Source organism: Nyctereutes procyonoides, unplaced genomic scaffold, assembly GCF_905146905.1.
Source record: "Nyctereutes procyonoides isolate TBG_1078 unplaced genomic scaffold, NYPRO_anot_genome, whole genome shotgun sequence".
NCBI classification, from domain to species: Eukaryota; Metazoa; Chordata; class Mammalia; order Carnivora; family Canidae; genus Nyctereutes; species Nyctereutes procyonoides.
The window spans coordinates 16478623-16492978 of NW_026575049.1; the positions used below are offsets into that span (position 1 = coordinate 16478623).

The window sequence follows — 14356 nt, forward strand, 5'->3', positions numbered from 1 at the left end:
TTACATAATTTCAGAACTGGTAAATCAAGTTAGCAAAATATTTGATTTCTATTTTGCTCTCAGAACAAGTGTGTTGACTTAACTTTTCCTTGGTTCTTTGGGATTATACTTCTCTTTGACTCACAATATCCTTCATTCCTGATACTGTAAAATTCTGACTTTTTTATAATACAATTCATTCTTGCTTTTCATCTCTTATTCAAACTCCATGTATAAATTCAGTTAAATCTGGATTGACTAGTATTTTTCCATTGCCTCTTTTCATATAATACAAAATATTTCTATATTAAATCATTTTTCTTTCTGTTCATGCAAACATTTAAAATCAATATTCTGTGATTCTATGATTATATAACTATAAAATATGAGTAGTATTTTCCTTAGGTTCAGGGACTGTTATATTTCCCTGCAAATGCTGCTTTGAAAAATAGAAGATAAGGAATGTTCTTCTCTATGTATGCTACACAAATGGAACTGGACTTACTTTATCTGTGTCTTTTTTGTTGTTGATGGCCCAGGGGAATTCATTAAGTAAATAGAGTGCCAAGGATAGGAATCATTAAAGATAAAGATGAATCATTTTTAAAAATATTGATTAAAAAGTATAAGAAGCAAAAATATTGAGGTAAATAGGCAAATATACAAACAACGTGATATTGAGTATATGAAAGTTTGATTTAGAATTTCAGTCTTCTGTGATTCTACAAGGAATCCATTTTTCTCCCGGAAACTGGACTTGTCTCCGTAGAATTAGCATACTTATATCCTTTGAATGTTGGCAATCTAGGAAGAATTCTTTACCAGAATGAAATGGTGGAAAACACTACTGTGTATTTCTAGTATGACTTGATTGTCTTCTGAAATGGACAACCTATTAAAGATAGATGAGAAGGCTTATACCTGTATTTATATTTGTGCATATGACATTTTCTCATATTGAGAATTTTTGTGAATCAATAAAATAAATATCTGGAAGTCTGGCATTGGATATTTTTAACTAGTTTATTTCCACATTTCCTTCAATGAGAGGTGTCACTTTTATTACTAGAAGAATAGTATAGTATAGAGGTATATATGAATATATATGTGCATAAATATGTAATATAATGTTACATTTAACAATTTATCTTTATTTTCCTCACAATTATAAATATGGACATAGGGATCCCTGGGTGGCGTAGCAGTTTGGCGCCTGCCTTTGGCCCAGGGCGTGATCCTGGAGACCCGGGATCGAATCCCACATCAGGCTCCCGGTGCATGGAGCCTGCTTCTCCCTCTGCCTATGTCTCTGCCTCTCTCTCTCTCTCTGACTATCATAAATAAATTAAAAATTAAAAAAATAAATATGGACATAAAACATTTGTGTATTTAATGCCAGAAATGCAGATTATTCACAGTAGTGAAAAATGAGAATATTAGATAATGGGACAAAAGAAAGAAGTGGGAAAGGATGAACAAACCACTAGCTCACACATGGGACAATACATAGACACTATGTTGAATGTATAACTGATACACATTAAAATAAGCATTGAATATATTTATTCACTATTTCAGTAGAGATAGTAAAACGAATTTTCTACTTAGGAAAATTCTGTTCCTTTGCCTTTATTTTTGTATCCAAATAGTGAATCTTTTCATATTTTATTCTGAGCTTTTGTTGATTACCAGGCACTAACCATATACATATTATCTCATTTTTTTCAAGCAAGCCAACAATACAAAACCCTCTAAGGTCAGTGCTATTTAGGTAAAGAAAGAGTCTGGGACAGAAAGAAGTTAGTTAAGTGTCTGTCCGGTGTCTATCACTTGTATATTTGTGAGCAACAAAATCTTTATTGATTTACTTACAGGAAAAGAAATAAGGTTCTATCTCACAAAGCACTGCACTTCATTTGAAATATCTTATTAGACATGTTTCTTCTCCATATCTTTCCTCAAACTTCAGATGCTGAATTGTCTCTTTCCTCCTTGATCACTCTCTCACTTTCTTTCTACCTTTACTGTTTTATTCCTAGTTCCTAATAGTTCTCTAGCTTTTCTCTAGGCCTCCTAATAATTTAATTTTGATGAAGACTAATTACAACTGTTAGCCTCTTATCCACAAGCTAGTAGGACATCTGATTTTTTAATAATGTGCCAATTACCTCCATGTATTCTGAGGTTGATGAGTGCCTATGTTTTAGGTCAATGAACTATTGTTCAGGCTACCAGGTTTCACTCTCCTCAGACAGTGGAGGACAGATTTCAGTTACAAATAAAGTTTTGCTGTAACATGTTCATAATTTTAAAAGTTTATTAAATCAAATTGTTAGGGGACCCAAATATATTAAGATTTTCTCTAAATCGACTCCTAACTCTGGGAAAAGAACAAGGGGTAGTAGAAGGGGAGGTGAGTGGGGGATGGGATGACGGGGTGACGGGCGCTGAGGGTGGAACTTGACAGGAACTTTTGTGTTATACTATATGTTGGCAAATAAGACTCCAATAAAAAATTTGCAAAAAGTGGGATCCCTGGGTGGCGCAGCAGTTTGGCACCTGCCTTGGCCCAGGGTGCGATCTGGAGACTTCGGATCGAATCCCACGTCGGGCTCCCGGTGCATGGGGCCTGCTTCTCCCTCTGCCTATGTCTCTGCCTCTCTCTCTCTCTGTGTGTGTGTGACTATTATAAAATAAATAAAAATTAAAAAATTTGCAAAAATAAATAAAATAAAATAAAGATTTTCTCTAAATCCTGAACTCACATCATATTTTTTAATAATTCCAATGTGTATTGCTAATTATTTTCAGTGGTATATTATCCTCTCTAGGTAAGCCCTCCTACAAAATGTCTGGCTGGCCTCCCATTTACTGATTACCATCATCTAACTGAGCTATTATTCTATTTGAATTTATAATATCAGAAGTGTATCAGTTGACAGATGATGTTGGCACCTCATATATTACTAGGTGTAACCCAAATAATTATAGGAATCTTTTTGGGTGGAAAGAAAAAGGTTAAAAAAAAAAAAAGGAAAGAAAAAGGTTTTGCATCATAGGAATTCCTATCATTAGAAAGATCAACATGGGGCAGCCCAGGTAGCTCAGTGGTTTAGCGCCACCTTCAGTCCAGGGCCTGATCCTGGAGACCCAGGATAGAGTCCCACTTTGGGCTCCCTGCACGGAGCCTGCTTCTCCCTCTGCCTGTGTCTCTGCCTCTCTCTCTCTCTCTCTCTCCCTCTCTCTCTGTGTGTCTTATGAATGAATAAATAAATTAAAAATCTTTTAAAAAAAGAAAGCTCAACATGTAAACCTTAACAAAAAGTGTTATCATTAACTTCATGAAAAGTCAGTACACATCAAGTAAATTGATTCTTACATAGTTGTCAAAAGGCCTAATGTAAAATAAAAGAAAATGAATGCCAAATGCTTTAGAAAACATTCAATTATTTCTTTGTCATACAAAATGTCTAGTTGTGATAAAATGCACATTTTATTTGAACACTTTTAAAAGCTAGCTCAGTGTTATGTACATTATTGTATGTGTTTTTATTCCTCAGGCTTTTTTAAAGAACTGGTATGGTATATGTGGTAATTATGGAGTTGAAGAAATAAGGACTACTTCAAGCTTTCCCTAAGTAACTGTGTCTTCATACTTGTGTTTTAAGTTGAGAAATTATATGGCACAGAAAATTTTAAACTGGTTAATGAGAGATGCTTCTTGCTTTCTCAAAAAATATGTATAATTACATCATTCCTTCAGTTGTACTGTTTTTATATAGTTACTAAGTGTGCTACAATATGGAGAAGATAGTGCCTGTAATATCCCAATAAGACTGTCAAGCTATATTTATGGTCCTTGTAGAGTAAATTAAAAATAATGTTAAACATGACAATAATTTCTGAATTTCTAGAAAGTGTTTTCCTGATGAAATCATAAAACATTTTCTCTTGTATTCCTGTTTTTTTCCTAAGATTTCTAAGATTTCTGTTTTCTAAGATTATTGTGGAAAAATTGAAATTTAAAAGTAGTTAAAAGAAGGAAATGAGGCCAGTCTCATAGTTATAGAGTGGAAAGACTGGTTTAAAGGAAGGGAAATGCAATGAAAAGGGAGTGGAATTTAAATGGAAAAAAATATATATATTCAAATATCCTCAACAAACTGCTGGCAATAGAAATATAAGCAATGAAATAGAACTCTAGTGAGGCTATGTGGGTATTAGACTTTTGAGAACTCTGGTTTTTGTTTACTTGCTCTTCATTATGCCTCTAATTTATGACTGCACTTTTTTTTTCATTTGCTTGAGAAAAATACAATCTTCCTTGCCCTGTCCAGGAAGGCTCACTTGACTTGCTGGATCCTTAGGCTGTAAATAAAGGGGTTCAGCATGGGGGCTACCGAGGTGTTTAGCACAGCAACTCCCTTGCTCAGAGACACTCTGTCTTTTGCTGCTGGGTTAATATACATGAAAATGCAGCTGCCATAGGAGATGGAGATGACAATCATGTGGGAAGAACAGGTGGAAAAGGCCTTTGTCCTCTGACTAGTAGAAGGAATCCTCAAAATTGTTCTGAGGATATATATGTAGGACAGAATTATTAATGCCAATGTGAACATTAATGTAAACACAGCACAGGAAAAACCCACTATCTCTAGGAATTTAGTGTCTGAACAAGAAAGATGTAGTAAGGGGAAATAGTCACAGGTAAAATGGTCTATAACATTGGACTTACAATAATCAAGCTGTATGAACAGCATGAGTAATGGGAATATGATTAAGAATGAAGCCGACCAAGAAGCAAAGACAAGGAGTATGCAGACTCTGGGATTCATGATGGTCATGTAATGCAGAGGTTTGCAGATGGCAATGTATCGGTCATAGGACATGGCAGCCAGAAGGCAAAATCCAGTGACTCCCAAGAAGATGAAAAAAAGAGAACTGAGCCATGCAATCATTAAAGGAAATGTTTTTATCTCCTGTAATCAGGGTGCTCAGGAACTTGGGTATGCTCACAGTTGTGAATGAAATCTCAAGTAAGGAGAAGTTTCTGAGGAAGAAATACATGGCGGTCTGGAGGTGGGATCCAGCAGGGTGAGGGTGATAATGGTCAGGTTCCCAGTGATGCTGAGCATGTAGGTGATAAGTAGAAAGACAAAGATCACCTCCTGAAGCTGTGGGTCATCTGACAATCCCAGGAGGATAAAATCTGTTATTTCTGTGTGGTTTCTCATTTGTTTTCCTATTCTTTTGTAATCTAGAGGGGGAAAAAACAAGTAGATTGTAGAAAAGAGGATAATCCATGGATTGTTCTGGAATTTATCTCTAGAAATAAACATATTATGCCCTACTGATTTAATTTAGGATGTCTTTAAGACAACTCAATAAAAGCAGGTAAAATGTTTTAAAGTAAGTTCTTATCATATGTGGTACTCTGTTTTACAGAGAATGTTTCTCCATTAAATCCTTATTTCACAGAACAGAAATTGAATCTAAAAAGTTTTTTAAAAACCTTATCCAAATCATGTACCCTAAATACACTTCTTCCAGGAGTTCACTTCTTAATGGGAAACTACTTGTCCTTTTTCCAATGACAATAAAAGTGTCCCATTTCCTTATTTCTGTTGCCTAATTTCTTGTGTTATCATTTACTACATTAGTGTAATATAAAAAAGACAGATATGTCAGGAAAAAGATCACTCAAATGGTGAGGTCTCCAAATTTTGAAAGTCATTGAAGTTAAATCATTAACAATGTGACAGATTTCTGTTTTCACTCTGACTCATATTCTCCTTTCAACCACCTACTCCTCGTCCCAAGCCACAGACAATGAATTCATTGACATAATGTCGTCAGGTACTAGAGGGTACAGAATATGAAAAGCCAGAGCAGAGATTTAGTAGAATGGATCTATATATTTCATGGGCTAAGGAAGTAAAAGTGTATGAATATCAAAAATAAACATTGTTTTCTACAGAACGTTTTTTCCTTCAAAGTTTTTTTTCCATCTAAATGTTGTTTGTATTCTATTTTCTATCCTATATTACATTTTTAAATTTTTCCTTTTATTTATATCAGCATTCACTTATAGAAGCTCTATTTTGTCAACACCCTGGAGAAATCAATGAAACAGCACATGAAATCCATTTATTTTCTCTTCATGAATAATAATAATAACAACAACAATATATTTTAAAGTGAAGCTAAAAGCTCCCTCAACAAATTAAACAGTCTGTTATCTGATCCTTTATTCTGTTCATTTTCATTAAATAGTAAAGTTTTGAATTCAGAGTCATGAGAGAAGTTTTGCAATAGAATATTTAGTTTTAAGATGTAGGATTGCTGATTTGTAGCACATAATGCATTATAACACTGTGAAATTTAAGTTTTTTTTCTCTTACGTGCCTGAGCCCTCTTTTCACTCACTTTACTGTTTAGCAAAAAATATTGTTGTTGATTAAATTTAGGCAAATTCCAGCTAAGATGGATAGTTCTAACACTACTGGGGAAGCATGTGAGATTCACAAAAAACAAACATTCCTCTTGCTATTTCTAAGGGACTGGAGGAAACAGGCTGAAGAGCTCTTACAAGAGAAATCAGACATTACAATGACATATTTTGTAAAGAAACTTATGGCAATTCAAGTGTATGATGGATATTTCGATCATAAAAGTCATTGTTCTCAATAAACAACCCTCTATAATTAACAGCTGTGTGTAGGCTCTGATCTCTCAACAATTTCTGTGATGTTTTCAGTAGAAAAATGAAACATATGAGACTCTAAAATATAATTTTAGGCTTTCCCTCCTAACTACTCACCCACATTTCTTTTTTTCAGTAACATGTAAGCTATGGTTGCAAGTTTAATGTGGCCTCTACCCCTTTTTGTTTCAGTGAAGGCTAACCCATCCTGGATATCTTATTGTTGAATTACCTGTGTGGTTCAGTGACAGTGAGTTTATCTATTTCACGAATGAATACTTGCTATTGTGTTAAATGAAATAGCTGATATGTGAATGAAATAATAAGCACCAACTAGTTATTACACTTATTTAAATAAGTGCCTTTTAGGACACTTCTGCCATTTCATATAAATTTTAAGAGTGGATGGCCTTGTAGAGAAAAGAACAATTTCATCCTCTGAATCATCCAATTTAAAGTGCAACAGTTTAAGAAGACCTATTAAGGATTAAGAAATTGGGAAACCTGGGTGTCGCAGCGGTTTGGCGAATGCTTTTGGCCCAGGGCGCGATCCTGGAGACCCGAAATCGAATCCCATGTCGGGCTCCCAGTGCATGGAGCTTGCTTCTCCCTCTGCCTGTGTCTCTGCCTCTCTCTCTCTGTGTGTGTGACTATCATAAATAAAAAAATAAAGGATTAAGAAATTGCTTTTCCTTAGTTTTTTAAAATAATTGGAGTAATGGTAAGAATCTCCCTAAATTCTGCAATATAATTGGAAACTAACTTTATCATTCTGCATTCACTATGTGTGCTGAGATCTCAAGTTAAAAGTCCTAAAAAAAGTTGTGAACACATATGTCTTCAAGATAATTTGCACCCACAACATTAGCACACATTTTTCCAATTCTCTATCTTTCTCTCTCACTTGATAATCTTTTTCTTGATGTTAGGTCTATATGTTAGGCTAATTTGTCAGAAAAGACAGCAAAATTCTGATTTAATTTGATATCTTCATTAATTATTTGGTTTGTACCAAGTACTATTTTCCCCCTGGAATGACACATTCTGTTTACGATGAAAAAAAATGTTTGGTGACATTTAATCTCATGTAAGAACTTCATAGTGATTGAATATAAAAAAATATCCTAAGAACCAATGTAGATTTTTTCAGATTATTACCTTAGCAATGCCTTAGAGTATTCCTAAAATTAGTTCAGAATGCAGTTTACCTGAGGCCTCTGAAAAAAAAAATGACCTTTGCTTTTCTTCCTATTAGAAAATGAATTTGAATTCCAAGTCAGATCAGAGCACCAACTGGTATGAATAGGAATAATGAAGGAAAAACAGTAATCACTTAAATCACATCATAATCTATAGGTTTTCATAAAGATGTTCTCCTTATATTCTGATTATCTCAGTTTGTTAACTATATATCTATATTTGCAGGTAACTTTCAACTTGAAAAAAAGGAAAGGAATTTTTATAAAATGCATGGCATCAGAACTTATTTTATAATGTGTAGTATTATTGGGGCAACTGGTGGGCTTTGAATTCAAAGAGAAATGGATTAAAATGCAACGTAGGGGTGTCTGTGTGGCACAGTGCATGTGGGCTCTTGGTTTCCACTCAGGTTGTGATCTCAGGCTTGTGAGATCAAGCCCTGCCTTAGACTCTGCACTCAGTACAGAGTCTGCCTGAAATTGTCTCTCCCTCTCCTCTGCCCTTCCCCATTGTGCTCTTCCATCTCTCTCTAAAATAAAAACATATTTTTAAAAAATATAACTTAGCCACATTATAGTATTATGACTTTATACAAGTTTTGGGGTTTTTTAAAAGATTTTATCCATTTATTCATGAGAGATACACAGAGAGACAGAGACACAGGGAGGGAGAAACAGGCTCCCTGCAGGGAGGTTGATGTGGGACTCGATCCCACGACCCTGAGATCACGCCCTGAGCCAAAGGCAGATAGATGCTCAACCACTGAGCCTTTCAGGCGTCCCTATACAAGTTTCTTAATCTCTCTTTTAATTTGGTTATTTTTTTAAATTTTAAGATGAGAATAGTATATCATAGAATTATTTAGGGCTAATATAATTATAAGTAAAATTAAACTATACAACAATATTATAGCATATATTTTTAGACAGCAGTTACTAACTACTATCTTGATTATTCCCAAAAATAAAAAAAAATGATCACATTTGAGGAATATAGCCCCACTGCAAAATAACAAAAATCATGCCCTTATCTCTACCTTTTTTTAAATTTTTATTTATTTATGATAGTCACACACACACACACAGAGAGAGAGAGAGAGAGAGAGAGAGAGAGAGAGAGAGGCAGAGACATAGGCAGATAGAGAAGCAGGCTCCATGCACCGGGAGCTCGATGTGGGATTCAATCCCGGGCCAAAGGCAGGCGCTAAACCGCTGCACCACCCAGGGATCCCATCTCTACCTTTTTTTGATGACCCTATGTTAATTTGAAGAAACTGACAATGAGAGAGGTTACATGACATAAACAAGATCATACAGCTACTAAATGGTAGAACTGAAAGTCTAATTTTCTGTCAGGAAATGAAGCATGGGCTACTTAGGAAACCTATATACAATGGGGGAGACCAAACTCAGAGAAAATAATTTCTGAAAATTAATAAAGGAATAAATTATTATGAAAAACGGGAAATGTAACATTTTTCATAACACTAGATATACGTGGAAAGAAATAGCAACCCTAAATTCTACAATATCTAACGAAAAGTTAAGAATTAATGAATAAGAATCAGTGCTAAGAAAAGGAAATTTTTCATTGGTTTTGGTTTTATAATCTTACCTCTGTCATACAAATGCACTGCATCAGCTGGTTGAAATGATACAAAAAGCACATTGACAACTATTTCAGTTTTAGGTTAAGAGATTCAGTATTCCTAAGAATCATTCTCAGTACATTTGGAATTACTTTATTTCTATAGCTGATATCCTATTACACATTTTCCATGGTAGCTATGGGAGAGCAACGATAGTGAAGAGAAGTTTGAATAGGAGTTACTTTAAGCCTTTCTGGACAAGGAGTCTATATGAATTTCCCCCTGCATAAGGCACATGTTTTATCTACTGTATAAGCCCATGTCTCACGACAAATACTCCAGTGAATAAAACATGCCAACGAGGACCTGCAGGAAAGTACATAAGGACTATATGAATTTGCATCAATATTGGAACAGGAAACTTTTAGGATATCACCCAAAGAGAGAGAAAGGGCATAAGTCATTTGGAGAAGGACAGTGTATGTTCTCATTCATTTGGGGAATATAAATAATAGTGAAAGGGAATAGAAGGGAAGGGAGAAGAAATGTGTGGGAAATATCAGAAAGGGAGACAGAACATAAAGACTCCTAACTCTGGGAAACGAACTAGAGGTGGTGGAAGGGGAGAAGGGTGGGGTTGGGGGTGAATGGGTGACGGGCACTGAGGGGGGCACTTGACGGGATGAGCACTGGGTGTTATTCTGTATGTTGGTAAATTGAACACCAATAAAAAATAAATTTATTTTAAAAAAAGAAAGGGCATAAAAAATAAACCAGAAGCACATGGAATATTTTGCAGACTGTCTAAATGAAAAAATAACTAAATGTGCAAAGCTTTTGGGAGAGGTTTCTTGACTATCCTAAATCAAGATTTCTCTGAAAAATAGATGCCCCATTTCTTTTCTTGCTGAGTAAAATACTGGAACAACTTAATCTTATATGAAAACATTACAATTTTATCATATACTAAAATTTTTCCATAGAAATGACTTTATAAACCATTAATTGTCAAATAAATAATCCAAAAACACTGAATACAGAATAATAAAAAGAATGAGATAGAGTTCAGTGCTCAGGGATTTCCCATTGAAAGTCACCAAAAAAATACAGATTAGATACTTATTGAAATTTTCAATCTTTTCCAAGAATCACTTGAAGTCATTCTCCCATAATGGTAATGGTGCTAATTCTTGAAAATCATCTACTAATCAGAAGGTCCCTTTCCATATAAAAAGATGTGCTGGGTTTAACCTCATAATTAATGGAAGTATATCTAGGAACTTGGCAGGATTTTACAAATCCAATTTCTTTCTATCTCATTTAAGAAATGACAAGAAAAGAAGTCTGTTGACTCAATCACTATTTGTTTCCTTCAAAAAATATCTTTCAAGGACCTACTATCTTTAAATAGTATACAAAGCACTGAGAATAAAATGGAATAAGATAGATATGATTCCCACTGTCATGCAAGTATCAAAACTCAAGGGCAAGCCAAGGAGAGAAAAGGACATGAAAAATGTCTCATAATAATGGGCAAAGTCCTGGGGTGCCTGAGCAGCTCAGTCAATTAGTGTCCAACTCTTAATTTTGGCTCAGGTCATGATCTCATGGTCCTGGGATAGAAGCCTGCCTCAGCCTCTGTGCTCAGCGTGGATTCTGCTTGGGATTCTTAAAGCCTCTTCCTCTGCTGCCCGCCCTACTCATGCTCTCTCTGTCTCTCTGCCACTCTCTCTTTCTCTTTAAATAAATAAATAAAATCTTTTTTTAAAAAAAAGAGCAGGCAATGTTCTGAAAGATATAAATAAAATACCTGACTCTCAGCTCAGAACTTTTTTTACTACACCATTTTATAATGAGGAATATTACACCATTATATCAAGTAATATATACTACTGATCTCATTATTCTTTAGCCATTTTTAATGAGTTTATACAAAAGTTTACATTCAACATTTTCTTTTTTTTTCTTTTTTTAAAAGATTTTATTTATTTGACAGAGAGACAGAGCTCAAGCACAAGCAGGAGGAGTGGGAGAGGGAGAAGCAGGTTCCCCACAGAGCAGGGATTCCTGTGTGGGACTTGATCCCAGGACCCAGAGATCATGACCTGAGCTAAAGGCAGACACTTAATGGACCGAACCACCCAGGTGCTCCAGAGGTTGATTTCTTTTTTTTTTAAATAAATTTATTTTTTCTTGATGTTCAATTTACCAACATACAGAACAACACCCAGTCTCATACTCATCCTCAGTCTCATACATTCAACAGTTTCTAATTTTTCTCTTGGATTACATGTTCATCAAAAGTTGTCCAAAAATAGTGACTCTTTGCTTGTTAAATATTCTAAGTTATTCTGATTCAACCATAGTATTTAATAAAATTGTTTGATATTGATCTAATTGTACATATCACAGCTAATCAGTATAGTCAGTGTATCTATGAAAAGAGCTTCTTTAACAGGTATCTTTAGTTTCTATTAAAGTTTCAAGTATGCAAAATTTTGTTACTTTGGGGCTTAAAAGATATTTTTAGTTTAATATGTAAGTACCTATAATATATAAGAATATCAGTGGGATGTAGTATATCATAAGGAATTTTTTTCTCTTCTTATTACAATTTTATTTTATTTTATTTTAATAATAAATTTATTTTTATTGGTGTTCAATTTGCCAACATACAGAATAACACCCAGTGCTCATCCAGTCAAGTGCCCCCCTCAGCGCCCATCACCCATTCACCCCCACCCCCCGCCCTCCTCCCCTTCCACCACCCCTAGTTCATTTCCCAGAGTTAGGAGTCTTTATGTTCTGTCTCCCTTTCTGATATTTCCCACACACTTCTTCTCCCTTCCCTTCTATTCCCTTTCACTATTATTTATATTCCCCAAATGAATGAGAACACATAACGTTTGTCCTTCTCCGATTGACTTACTTCACTCAGCATAATACCCTCCAGTTCCCTCCAGGTTGAAGCAAATGGTGGGTATTTGTCATTTCTAATGGCTGAGTAATATTCCATTGCATACATAAACCACATCTTCTTTATCCATTCATCTTTCGATGGACACCGAGGCTCCTTCCACAGTTTGGCTATTGTGGACATGGCTGCTAGAAACATCGGGGTGCAGGTGTCCTGGCGTTTCATTGCATCTGTATCTTTGGGGTAAATCGCCAGCAGTGCAATTGCTGGGTCGTAGGGCAGGTCTATTTTTAACTCTTTGAGGAACCTCCACACAGTTTTCCAGAGTGGCTGCACCATTTCACATTCCCAATAAGGAATTTTTTAAAATAGAGTCTTAGATCCAAAACAGATAGGTTCAAATTCAAATGTAGCTATTTAGACATGTTGCAAGATTGGAAAATTGTTAAAGGCCTTTCTTCTTTTCTAATAAGGATTATCAGTGAATTTGCCATTTTTTAAAAAGAATTAAAGAAAACATAATAGTGAAGCCCTCTGTCTCCATAAGAAGGAGTTTCTTGAGACAGATGAATACCCATGCAAAGGACATATAGAAATGTGATGGGCATAAAAAAAGATAAACAGCCTAAAAATCAACTCTTTTTGGATCCTTTGAGCAGACAAATCACTGCCCTCATGATTGAAAATCAGACAGCTAAGTACAAAAAGTGAAGGTTTAAGGAAGCAGAGGCTCATAAGCAGAAAATGCCCTAAGGTCTGGTGCCAGAGGAAGAAAACCTGAAGTAAAATTTATGGTTTGTGAGGCTAAGTGGGGAAACTCAGGGAGTCCACATCATGAGATTTGCTTCTAAGAGCTCAACGGGATTCAGAGGTGGAGTGTCAGAGAAAAATCACCTCATGCTTCTGTCAGGGGGGGAAAAGGGACCATTTTGAAATACATGAGAGTGCTGTATTCTTAAGAGATCCAGCCCTCACAGAAACCTAGCTGACCAGAGCCTAACCTGTTGGGACACTATCAGAGCTGAGCTGACCCTGGACAAGGAAATACCCAACTCCAGAATCTTCTAGCCTTCCATGTGGGAGAAGGAAAATACCTGACTCCAGCCCACACTAACCTTCCTGTTCTGCTTAAGTGGGGAGAAAAAACTGAGAGACACTTATGAAGTTCACCTCCCAGAGGCCTAAGCTCACTAAGACACTGAGCGCTGACCTTAGGACTAGAGAATGCTTCACCTCCCCCCATGCCTGACTACCACATTTCCAAAGGTCTACTTGCTCTGGTTCTTTTTACCCAGGGCATCACATGTGGGTGTCAAGAAAACTGTATGGGCATAACAAAGGGAAAAAAACACTCCTTTTAAAGAGGCAGAGAGCCAGACATGACAGAGGTGTGAAAATGATGAGACTGGACATTTGAAACAATTATGATTAATATGATAAAGGCTCTAGTGGAGAAAGTAGACAGAATGCAAAAACAGAAGGGAAAGATAAACAGAGGGTTGAAAATCCAAAAAAAAAAAAAAAAACCCACAGAAGAAGTAAAGAATTCTTTAGACAAAACAGAAATTAAGTGTATGTGTTGTCAGTATCCCAGGTTTGAAGGAAATGTGAAAAGAAATGCTTTAAAGAGAAGCAAAATAGTACAGTTCACAAAGTCATATCTGCATAGAGTAAGAAAAAGCATTGCAGAAGGAATAGGGAAGAGAAAATAAACACATTTGTTTGTTCACTTAGGGCAACTGACAAACTCTAGGTGACTGTGGGCTGATGAGAAAAAAAATGTGGATGGTGAGCTGTTACTTCAAGGACATGAGTTAACACAGACAGACAAAGAACAAGCAAGAGATTAAAAACTCCATCAGAGAAACCAAAAGAAGGCAAAATCTTGTAATTGGGAATATCCACATGGAAATCTGAGAAGATATATCCCTGCAAAAGGTTCAAGAGGTCCCCAGAATTTTGTGGACTG

The 14356-nt window shown here is 35.6% G+C and overlaps 1 pseudogene; it reads right to left on the bottom strand.

Moving 5' to 3' along the window:
* Positions 1-4274: 4274 nt before the first annotated feature.
* LOC129512052 (olfactory receptor 6C1-like) lies at positions 4275-5213 on the bottom strand (annotated as a pseudogene).
* Between the last annotated feature and the right edge of the window lie 9143 nt (positions 5214-14356).